The 12428-nt window shown below is 41.0% G+C and overlaps 1 protein-coding gene across 1 annotated transcript in view; it reads left to right on the forward strand.

The window, feature by feature from the left end:
• The first annotated feature begins 10145 nt into the window (after window positions 1-10145).
• COL8A1 (collagen type VIII alpha 1 chain) overlaps window positions 10146-12428 on the forward strand; it is a 42514-nt gene continuing 40231 nt past the window's right edge. The window contains exons 1-2 of the mRNA XM_075197019.1: window positions 10146-10287; window positions 11041-11119. The gene's annotated coding sequence lies outside the window, so the exon portion shown is untranslated. The remainder of the gene's footprint in view (window positions 10288-11040; window positions 11120-12428) is intronic.

Below are 12428 nucleotides of genomic sequence, written 5' to 3' on the forward strand. Positions count from 1 at the left end.
TCCTAGATCCGCCCCTGTGTCAGAGTCAGGTTTAAATAGATGATAGTGGTCTGTCATTGGTGGATGCGCTGACCGCCGACAGGAAGTGCCGCTGGCGGAGATGCGATGTTGAAAACCGGAAGTAATGCCCTGTTTCTTAGCAATAGGACTTATGGGGGACAAAGTAGGCAGCCATCCCTGGCACCTAATGTGTGTGCGGGGACGGCGCCTGACAGTTATAGTCAGCCCCCTGGGCTAAGGGGGCCTCCATTCCCCCGTGAGCCCCCCCCCACCCCCTGATCCGAGCCGCCCCCCCCCCCCTCCCCCCCGGTGAGCCGAGCCGCCTCCAAGGCACTTACCTTCTCCTGGCATTGCAGTCCTTCCCCGGCGCGCTGTACGCTCTTTACTGAGGAGATCTCGTGAGAGTGAGACTCACGAGATCTCCTCAGTTAGGAGACTACAGCGCGCCGGGGAAGGACTGCAGTGAAAGTGCTCAGCAGCATTGATCGCGCCGGGGCGCCCCGCACCTGACCAATCAATACTGCTGCTGAACACTTTCAAGGGCCCCCTGGATGCCCGAGGCCCTTGGGCTGTAGCCCAGTTAGCCCTATGGTTAATCCGGCCCTGGTTATAGTTAATTTTTAGTGGTGTCTATTTTGCTCAATTTATACTAGTGTACTCCTTGAATACCATAGTTGCCTACTCTCCCGGAATGTCCTGGACTCCCGTAAGAGCAGGGCAACCTCCAGCAGCCTGCCCTCTTTGTTGGTGAAATGGGTGGGGGCAGGGCTAAACGCGCCATCCTGGCCATACCCTCTGCTGTAATAGGCTGACATTAGTAACGGTGAGCAGAGGGGTGGGGCCTAAAGACACGATTTGCATGGCCACGTCCCCAGGACAGAGCACCCTCACGGAGAGCTTGGTGCCAAAGTTGGCAAGTATGTTGTATACACACACACAGAAGAATTATGGACAACCTGACAATTTTTGATCCCAGGCCCAACTTTCCTTGAGAGATGAGTTTTGAGAAGTGTTATATCTCTGCGTCTAATTAACAAGGCTAAGTTGCTTAGCGTAGGTGATACTTCAAGGCAACATGGTGGTCTGACCATAACCTGAGTTCTTGTAATAATAGCCACAAGCCTGATGAGATCACAGGCATGTGTGCCCCTGAGGGCAGCCCTGCCTGCTCACATGGAGGCAGCCATTTTGAAGACTGAACCAATATTTAGGGGAATATAGTTTATCAATGGTATGGAATTGCTGAAATCACTCCTTCACTGAGGAATGAGGCAAAAAATGTACCGGCCACCTCCAAATATTTGAGGAACCCTTGAGGACTGAATCAGGAAAGTCACTAGTTCCAGGTAAGTTTCCAGTAGGTTGCATTCTCTTGCATATAGGTTCTGCTCCATTATACGTAGGTGAAGGGTACACTTTACAAACAATACATTTTGAAATACCAACAGTGGGTTTCAGACACTGGTAAATGGTGCAGTGTGACATTTAATTTCAAATAATGTTAACTAGCACTTCCACGTGCTAAACAGGAAATTGTTACTAAGGTTGTGGATGTTCTGAGCAGACATTCGGCTAAAAGCTCGGAATGTGGATGCACAAATCATTGTTCCAACTCGTAGCACTGTTCTCCATTAAACAGAGTTGTCATAATAAAGTCTTATATATGCTGGTGGAATGCTGTTTTATGAAGTACTGCTCTTCCAGGTGCACAAATTGGCCAACTAGGACATTGTCTCTCTCTCTAGTTCATTTTAGGTTCACGACTTCCCATAAAAAAAATTATTGCTACATTAATGTCAATATGCTTCGATATTGGATTCCTAGCCACATTTTTTTCTATTTGTCATACTTTAGTAATCCCAATTATTCACTTTTGTGGCTCTTAATCTTATTTAATCCCCTGGTCGGACTTTCTGTACTTCCATACTAGAATGGAAATTGGAAGAGAATATTTAGTTTGGAATAAAAGAGGTTTGATCCACTTTCGTTGTTGGAACTACAGTCCAGTGTGCACAGTAAAGCCAACACCAACTCATTAGAACTTAGAACTAAGTGTGGTTTTACAATGTAGAATAATAAAATCACCATGAAGTGAATAGGCTACAAATAAAAATACTCAACAGCTGTGGATATTGATGTCAGTAGTTGTGCCACTTTTTTTTATTGTTTTAAGCAAATTAATTCCCATCCCAACTAACAGAACCTCAGGGATCCCTTGCCTGGGACCTATGTCTATCTGGAGACATTAATTCCTGCCAACGTCTGTAACTGATGCTTCTATGAGCTGCATTAGCTGCCCTGTCATCCTCCACAGCGCCACCTGGCTGTTATACCTGGAGAATCAGCTTGCAGAGGGCAGCGTGATGCCTTTTAAAGTGGATCTGTCACCAAGAATTAATGTCTTTATACAATACTATGTATAAATGACATATGGAGCATGCCAGTAATAATAACTACTTTGTAGTTATTGACCAGTCTCCATCCTTTTATTTTCTGACAGCCACTAATACCAGATGTTCTCTGTACAGAGAAGAGAGGAGACAGATTCAGTTGGCATTTTAGTAGTTTAAAGAAAAAAAAAAAGATGGTCCTGGCTGTCACTTGCTTTGTGTAGAAAGATGAAAACGCTATTATAAATGTATTTTTCTGGTAGTCAAGTAGACAAATTATTCCTTGATCTTTTAATAACAGGCAGACAAGTAAATGTATGTAAAGATGACATCTCTATTTCAAATCACATTATAGTTATGTACTAAGTGAAAAGAAAATGGTTTGATTATTAGACTTGACTCTGTTATTTAGTATGTTTCCATTTCTATAACAGTGTCAATTTAAATATAATAATATGAAAATATTCTTGTCTTATGTTTTCTTATATATAAATATATGTCTAAAACATGCAAACTATTAGGTGCTGTACTTTCAATGTGATTCCAATATTCCAGTGTAATTGCATAGGTTAATGAAGGTTATGCTATAGTTTAATCATATACCCAGGGCTGCCAAGAGGAATTCAGGGCCCCGGTACAACAAATCCATGGGGCCCCCCTTATAGTCGAGTATGTAAAAAAAAATTCAGGGGTGTGGTCATGCATTTGGGGGCGTGGCAAATGCGCCATTGGGGCGTGGCTAACAAATCAAAATCACTAGCCTCTGAATTCTCCAGAGCGTCACATTTGTCCAAGCACTCCTGACTTTCAGGACATCTAGCACCGCAGTGTAGTATAGAAAGAATGCAGTGTGTACACAAAGAGTTCAGTCTTGGCCTGCACCTTACATTGGGCAGAACATTCACCAAAAATTGGCATTGTCCCTACTAGAATCACAACATTTCACATACTGTCCTGCTCTCTCCTACCTGTTCTTCTCACTTTCACCACCTGTGGTGTAGCAGGTGTGGTGCACCGGGGCCCATGGAGATAATGGGGCCCGCTGCATAGGGAACTAGCAAACTGTAGGCCCTCTTCCCTCTTCCCTGCACCGGGGCCCACAGCTCGGTAGTTCCACCTCTGGCTGACACCACACCTGTTTCTTTAGTTGCGGCTTGTCTGGATCCTGGAATGCTGGGGGCCCTATTTGGAAAAAAATAGCTACATTTAGATAATTCCAAACAACCCCGGCATTAAATCAATACCATCCACGATTAATAATTAGGCCTTCCTCCAGCTCCAATATTACAATAATGTGCCCCTTCATCATCGTCATGCCTTATGATCACACTGCGCCCTCCATGCTGCTTTTGCCCCCTTCACCTGGCTCCCCTTCATCACACTATACTATGCTGCCCCCCCCCCTTTTTCAATCCCACTGTGCCATGCCTCCTCCCCTTTTTAACCCCACTGTGCCATGCTGCCCCCCTCGTTTTTTAACCCTTCTGTGCTGGCCCCCCTCATTTTTTAACCCTTCTGTGCTGGCCCCCCTCATTTTTTAACCCTTCTGTGCTGGCCCCCCCTCGTTCTTTAACCCCTCTGTGCTGGCCCCCCCTCGTTTTTTAACCCTCTGTGCTGGCCCCCCCTCGTTTTTTAACCCCTCTGTGCAGGCCCCCTCTCGTTTTCCCCCCTTTACTTACCCTTTCCTTTTCTTCTCTCTTCATTCTTGGTCCTGGCTGCTGCTCTGCTCCATGCAGACTGACTGCCGGGGGCGTGACATGATGACATCACGCCCGGCATGCAGTCTGAATGGAGCAGAGCAGCAGAGAGGAGGGACGCGCTCACGTGAGTATGTTTATATATTGTTAATTACCCTGCTCCCCCCACCAACGTACCCGCTCCCCCCCCCCCCTCTCGGCGGCCCTGCATATACCCAGTAAAAGACACAGGTTCATTGCGTTGATATTTATTTGGTCTCTAGAACAAATATATAGTTTCTCACTTATGCAAACATTTGATTACAGGATACCTTAGGACATGGTTTGTTAAAACTGTCAGTGATCAAGTTTTGAGCTGTTTTTGACTTTAGCGATAGCATTCATATAATCTACATAACTGCTACTAATCACTAAAATAAAGACAAAAGTCTACTTTACTTACATTGCCTTGAGGAGAAAACATTGCACAGAATCACAAAAACCAATCAGCAGTTAGCTTTTATCTGACTAGACTATGAAAGCAAGTGTTTGATTGGTTGCTGTTGTTTAGTGCAGATGTTGCCCCACCCTGGGACAACATCCCAGGGCGGGATGCAGAAGTGTGGTCATTATGGGAGAGGAGGTGAATATGCTTTATTTGAACCATGAGCACAACCAGGTCAGCATAGGCATCTTAGACTATTGCACTTAGCAGTAATTAGAGTGTGCCTGTTAGTGGTGTCAGCCAGAGGTGGAACTACCGAGCTGTGGGCCCCGGTGCAGGGAAGAGGGAAGAGGGCCTACAGTTTGCTAGTTCCCTATGCAGCGGGCCCCATTATCTCCATGGGCCCCAGTGCACCACACCTGCTACACCAATGGTAGTTCTACCAGTGAGCCATTATTCAGGAGAATGTCACTAATTCCTAGCGATTTCATAAGCTGCTTTCTCATGAACCTTGATTTAGCTACCAGTATGGTTGCCTCCAATATGGCAAGGAGATAGGTCCACTTTAAGGAACTAATGTAGGCCTGACCAACCTGTGTCTCTCCAGGTGTTGTGAAACTACAAGCCCCAGCATGCTTTGCCAGTAAATAGCCAACCGATAGCAGTCAGGGCACGCTGGGTCTTGTAGTTTCACCACACTTACAGAGTCACAGATTGGCCAGGTCTGCACTATTGCACCGTAACGGCCCTGTGGTTTAGGTGTAAACTATATATCCAGTAAGTAGTATATTGAGGAGCTTCTGTTCCACATGTGTGCACCAAGTGATTACACTGCACAGTAAATGCTACTCTGCTTTCCGCTTCAACCTCCGACATTACAATGTCAGTCTAAACAGTGGCCTCCAATAGAGTCAGGTTATTTATTGTAGCTATAATTAGGCAAAAAACCACCTGGGCTGCTTTCTGACAAAGATTACACTTGTGCGTGTTACTGGCAGGGATCCTGGGTAAACAGACGTAAACTAGACGAGAGTGTCACTGTCTTGTGTAGCCCAGTGCTACAATTACCATATTCCTTTAAGGGCCAATGAATCCAATTATAAAAAACATTTCTGAGAACAAAATATGACCCTGTTTTTGAGACACGTTTTTCCCATCTTCAGCAGGCTTAGCCTTTGGCCAAATTGTCCACATCATTACTGGGGAAATCTCTGTTTGTTTTTCAAAGCTGAAAATTGCCTTCTCTTCTCCCAACACTTTAATCTGTTTTCTTACATCCACTTCAAACCTTGTTTATGAACATGGAAAATCGGAGCAGTCAAAACAAGTCCGATTTGAATTAATGGTCCAAAGAGCCAGAGAAAAATCTAGCCTAGTAATTAAAGACAGAAATTCGCTGATTAGCTTGTCTCGGATTATTGTCATTGATTTTCAGCCTTTGTATTTTCCTGCGGCTTTCAAGCATTCGGTGATATTCATGAACATCTGTAAGCCTGATGTCCGTTTTAAGCGCCAAGATGGTGTTCAGCCAGTCTGGTCTCAGTCTTTGTCAAAATAAATTAAGGTCAACTATTACTTCAGAGCTTACTTAACTGTGAGGCATCTAAATGTCTCACTTATTTTCAGATTTTCTTTTCATTTTTGTATAATTCTTCAGTGGAAATAAACATTTCTAAACAGCCTAAAATGTTCAGACATCAGAATGTATCATGTGCACATTCCGGCCTTAAAATAAAAACTATGCATGATATAACTGGGTAGACAACCTATGACTCACTAGCAGTTGTTCATCTAGAACTCCCAAAAGCCTTTGCCGGGGACTATTAAAATTATTGATTTTCAGAATTTGTCAGATTGGGGTCCTTTGGGAGTGGGAAATGGATGAATGAATCACTGATATACACAATGCATATTGCTGTTCATTCAGCTTCTCTTTTGTAAAATGCGTGGGGGGAGGGAAGTGTGCGCCGAGAGTTTATGAGTTCAGCGGTATATATCATAATAAAGAAAGTGACATCAAGCTTTCATCAAAATTCACAATAGCTCCTGATTTGAGCCCAGTGGTTTGAACAAGAGCAACAAAAAGATCTCCCTATGGAAGAACATCTCTCGGGACCTTTTTGATAACTCCAGATATGTAAGCATTGCCTTGACATACCTCATAAGTTCCCTGAATAAAGAAAAAAAGGATAAAATTCAACCACCTTATTACACCCTCTGTTCTCAATTCTTTTAACTGAGGAATAAAGGCGCTTCTGGAGTCATGCAGACCCTAACTTCAACTGGGTTGACTTTTCCTATACTCACTTCGTCACTGTGCTCCCCCTACTGGCCAGTTTGCAATTATTATAATTTAGTGAACATTGTTAAGAGTTGGAGAAATCTTACCTGTGAAGGAGAGTCCTATTAGCGTAATAAAGGACTATCATCATCATCAGCAGCTATTTATATAGTGCCACTAATTCCGCAGCACTGTACAGAGAATTTACATCAGTCCCTGCCCCATTGGAGCTTACAGTCTAAATCCTCAGAGAGAGAGACTATGGCCAATTTGATAGCAGCCAATTAACCTACTAGTATGATTTGGAGTGTGGGAGGAAACCCACTCAAAAGCAGGGAGAACATGATCATGCAATAATTGTGCCTGGTGGAGTGGCATAACTGTTCTATTCTAACATGTAATAAGAAAAGTAGAATAGCACATGTGTATTACATTCCAAGTTTGCATGGATTAGTTGGTTGGATCTACTTTACTGTCTGTCTTTACTGTATTTAATGTATGTAATGTATGTTTGTATTTGTATTTACCTTGTTAAAAACAAAGAAGAAATAACACAAATACTAGAAGTTGAAAGGGAAATTTTGTGCACATAGTTTAAAATGCAATATAAATAAACCTATGAGTAATTAAAATTAACTTAAAAATATTTCTCTTAATAATAGAGTCTTTGAAATATATTAATGTTCACCATTGGCTTTATTTGCTCTTTAATTGGAAAAAGTTATATAATCAAGCATAACAAATGTATACTATTCAGGCGCAGTATAGTGGCTAGCATTTATTTCTTCTGACATTTATTAGCAATGTTCTCTGTAAGATAAGTAATCTGAAGATGAAGATAAAAGGATAATTCAATGAAAATCCAACCTAGAAGTGATGCAAAGAAAATCAGATGTTCAGTGTAACCCTGCACAATGGATTTTTATGAACAAGTTCCCTTTTAATGCTATCATTTTCGTATTGCTCAGCTAATACTGAAATGTGGTAGTAAAAATGTTTATTTTTGATGGAAGGAGAAAGGGGGAATATACAGTAGTTTAGGAAACATATTGAATAGCACTGTGTAGTGCTACACATTAGGGGCTAGATTTACTAAACTGCGGGTTTGGAAAAGTGGAGATGTTACCTATAGCAACCAATCAGATCCTACCTTTCATTTATTTAGTGCATTGTACAAAATGACAGCTAGAATCTGATTGGTCGCTATATAGGCAACATCTCCACTTTTTCAAACCCACAGTTTAGTAAATAGACCCCTAGGAGTTATTTACTAACAAATGGGCAGTATCCTATAGCAACCAATCAGTAATCAAGTCGATCTAATGAAAATTAGATAATCAAAGCAAAAGGTACTGCAGGTCTTCAGTGTAGAGCTTCAGAACGCTTGTGAAAACCTGGAGATCAAGCTGTTTAATTCCAGACGTTTCCAGTGGATTTTGCACTGTCAGATGTAAGCACTCTGTCAGCCGCTGAAATAAATAGTTACCTAATTCCCGGCGGAATAAAAGGTGTTATTGTTTCATAAGCAGCTACTGTGGTAGATTTGCAGATATTTTAAGAGCATTAGTTGATGTGGAAATGGATTTCAACAAAGGGGGTAGAGACAATAATTCAACACAGACTTTAAAGGGAAACATCTTACAAAATATTGCATGCTTCATGTCTGGTCATTTGCTTCAATGGTTTGTCTTTATTAAGAGACACTTATGGGATTGCAGTTTTAAGAGGAGTATAGTTGTTATTTGCTCTGTATATTTTTGCAACATATTTATGTTGGTATACAGGCACGGGCTGGGAGTGGGATGGCCGGGGGTCACACAGGCGGCTGCATCATATGACACGGCCGCATCTGATGTCATCAGATGCGGCCGCGGGGGGGAAACTATGTTTTTTGCATCCCGGGGGGCGGCCGGCCGGCCTACCCCCCGGCCCTAATAGCCGTCTGACCCAGCGGGTCAGCCCGCCCCTGTTGGTATAAATGTTTCTGTTTGTTGAGATGCAGTTTTTATCTCTGTAGCTTTTCTCCCTCTGATTCAATGGCTTGTCACTTCTCACAGTGCTGTAACACAATAGACAGATGTGATATCACTGATTGTGTGAGAGTATCACTGAGTTGCCAATCCTTTCCTGTAGTACAAGTCATGTTCGAGGATGTTCAAGTTTGAGAATAAGGTGCCTGATTCATTAAGTATCTTAACTTGAGAAACTTCTTATTTAAGTCTCCTGGACAAAACCATGTTACAATGCAAGGGGTGCAAATTAGTATTCTGTTTTGCACATGAGTTAAATACTGACTGTTTTTTCATGTAGCACACACATATCAACTTTAAATTTCATTGTACATATAAGCTATCAAGTATGTGTGTGTGCTACATGAAAAAATAGTCAGTATTTAACTCATGTGCAAAACAGAATACTAATTTGCACCTCTTGCATTGTAACATGGTTTTGTCCAGGAGACTTAAATAAGAAGTTTCTTAAGTTAAGATCCTTAATGAATCAGGCCCAAGGACACTTCCCCATGGATGCTTTCTTACTGGCATGCACAGAGTGATTAGGATTGGATAGGAGTGTGAAAAGTTATATTTGCATCATTTTGATGCTTCTTCAAGCTACATCGCTTACTGCACCCTGGAGAAAATGTTTCTGTGTGGATTTGGCGTTTGAGACACTGCGACCTGCAGCAAAACGCCTGCAGGAAGCCAAGTGACTGAATAGAGCACGATTTATCCACAGATACGTACTGACCGCTATGCACTACACAGTGAGCCGGTGTACGTTTCCATTACAAAACATTGAGTGAAGGACATTAGCTTAACAATTTTATTATTGTAATATTGATTACTATACAAACATAAACCCTGATTTCACAGTGTCTTACTGATTACAGGACACTATATTGAAATATGTATAATGCAAAAAAAGTCACGCTTGTGTCCATATAAGCAATATTTACATGAATTACCTATGTATAGAGCTACATTTGGGGATATAGTTACCTAAACTTGTAAAAAGGAAAAGGGGTGTTGTAACCCATAACAACCAATCAGATTATAGCTATCTTTTTCTAGAATGTACTAGATAAATCATAAGTAGAATTTGATTGGTTGCAATCAAATGCGGTTGCATCTGATTGGTTGTAAATGGACAACACCTCCACTTGGCAATGATATTTGCAGCATTGTATTGCCTACCTGGCTTATCATGATTTCTACATGTTTATAGAGCGGATGTTTAGCTGTACAATTGCGTATTGACGAAATGTGTATGTCACAAAAGAGGCATAGGTATATAAGATGTAAAATAAGTTATTTAATAAAGCAAATCTGTCCTTTTTACTTTTTTGCAGCATAAACATTAGTCTCTGTACATCTTACGGGTCTACATCATTAGGATACCAGATATCTGCTGTATCAACCACTCAAACTTGAAATATCACTGTGGACTGTGGATAAAGATAAGCTGTGATTAGGGTCCTGACAAACACATGAAAAGGTAACGTATATAGATTGCAGTAGTGATGGATTATGCCGTCTGGGGGAGGAAGATGTTCGGTCGGGGACTATATTTATTATCTGACCTATTCCAGAGTAAATAGAGCTCCAGATTCGCTTGATTTGCTGATGTCATACAGTATTATAATTTCATTGTTTTCTTCCCCTTTAACTCTTTAAAGTTTTTAAGTTATTGATTTTTGTTTCGGATCTTTCATTTGTTAGTAACAGTTGATGTTAGTCATGTTCACATTCATCATTAAACAAATGTCAAGCTTTTGGAATGAGATTTAAAAGAACGTTCTGTTCACACAAATTCAGTTTCTGACATGTTGGATGAATTTCTTACTTAGAAGATCCCTTTAATGCCTGTGAAATTAGGTTTATTTCTTAAGATTGTGGTATGTGCACAAATATTCGGCCAATCAGATTCCATCCGTGCCATCTTTTCTGCCACAGTTTAGAAAAGGAAAGCATTTGATTGGTTGATGTGAGCAAAAGCACCTTTGTGCACATTTGTAAGTAAGCCTCATTGCAAGCATTTGATGACAGGCCTTTCATAAGGTACGGTTATACTCTGCACTGTGAGTAAGATATATAGTGTGCCCATCACATTATAATCATACTAACTAGTTGTTTTTGTAGTCTGTGCTTTACCTGTTAGAAGGTAGAAAGTAGACTGATGTGCATAACATTGTTTATTAAGCTATATACAGTATTAATGGAGGCCTATAAAACATCTCCTTTATTGCAGGTGCTGATTGGCAACACAGATATTTCTACATTTATATGAAAAGTAAAAAGCCCGTTCTGTAACATCACCAAGCTTTAATGTAAGTCTTGGAACTGCCTGTGTCTGAATAATGTAACAATGTCCTGCTAATATGCTTAAACCGGGTCTCTAAGGTCTTATGATGGTCATTTCTGCTTTACTTTGCACTGTATAGCAAGCCAAACAAATATCCTCATAGTGACAGGTTCGCGTTAAAGGATAATTCAACCATTGAGAATATTTTCATGGAGGTCACGCGGCACCAGCCTCCTTCCTCTGTGCGGCCCTCCAGCCATTTCATGTTGCCCCCTGCTGGTCTGCTCATTTTTCTGAGGTATCTCCCTAATGTATGAATGAATTAATTTGTTATGTCATGGCCACTGGAAGGTGGCTATGATTCAGATTTTACTTGATAAAAAATAGAAAAGTGAAAAATGTAATATTCCGGACTAGAGTGCACCACCAATAAGAAACAACCAAGGACTGATACCCTCCTGTGGTTGCACTTACTAGATTTATATCTGTCACACTGCTTATCCAGATCTTCAGCCTGGACAAAGACCATAAGATTTGAACTGTGGGACAAAGTGGAGGTGTTGCCGGTATTAACCAATCAGGATCTAGCTATCATTTTCTGGAATGTACTGTCTAGAAAAGGATAGGAAGAATCTGATTGGTTGCTATGGACAACCTCCACTTTTCCTTTTTAGAAAGTTTGATAGACCTACCCCAAAATGTATTAGCTTGTACGTAACCCAAAATAATTATTCATTTATAGTCCAACTGATAATGCAAAATAATTGTCAGAATGTAGACAGTAATAAGCAATTGATAAGGAAAGAGAGGAGAAGCCGGCAAGTACACGCTAGGAAACGTCTTCATGCTGCAGATGACTTTCTTAGTAGAAAATATATTGAGTTTTAAAAAGCCAATGGACCCAAGAACACAATGTGCCATCAATACCAGAGATATTAAACATTAGAAAAATCCTGGTGGATTAATTTGAGAATAGTTTAACGCTGGCAGCAAGTTAACATCTGCAGCTGGGAATAGTTAACAACCCGGCCAATGAGTGGAGCACAGGAAAAAACAAATATGAGCCCTGGACATGAGATAATACACCGAGCTGCAGCGGTAATAAGTCGCAGAACAGTCCAATGCTACTAATCCTTTAGTTGTTTAGATAGACATGGAGTATAGGTTTCACCCATTGAGCATGATAAGAGCATCGGGGTTCATGAAATACTCATTTATATATTACATGTGAAGGAGAGAGAAAACTTATATATATATATATATATATATATATATATATATATATATATATATACATATATACATACACACACATACATACATACATACATACA

The sequence above is a fragment of the Mixophyes fleayi genome, chromosome 2 (genome assembly GCF_038048845.1).
Source record: "Mixophyes fleayi isolate aMixFle1 chromosome 2, aMixFle1.hap1, whole genome shotgun sequence".
NCBI lineage: Eukaryota > Metazoa > Chordata > Amphibia > Anura > Limnodynastidae > Mixophyes > Mixophyes fleayi.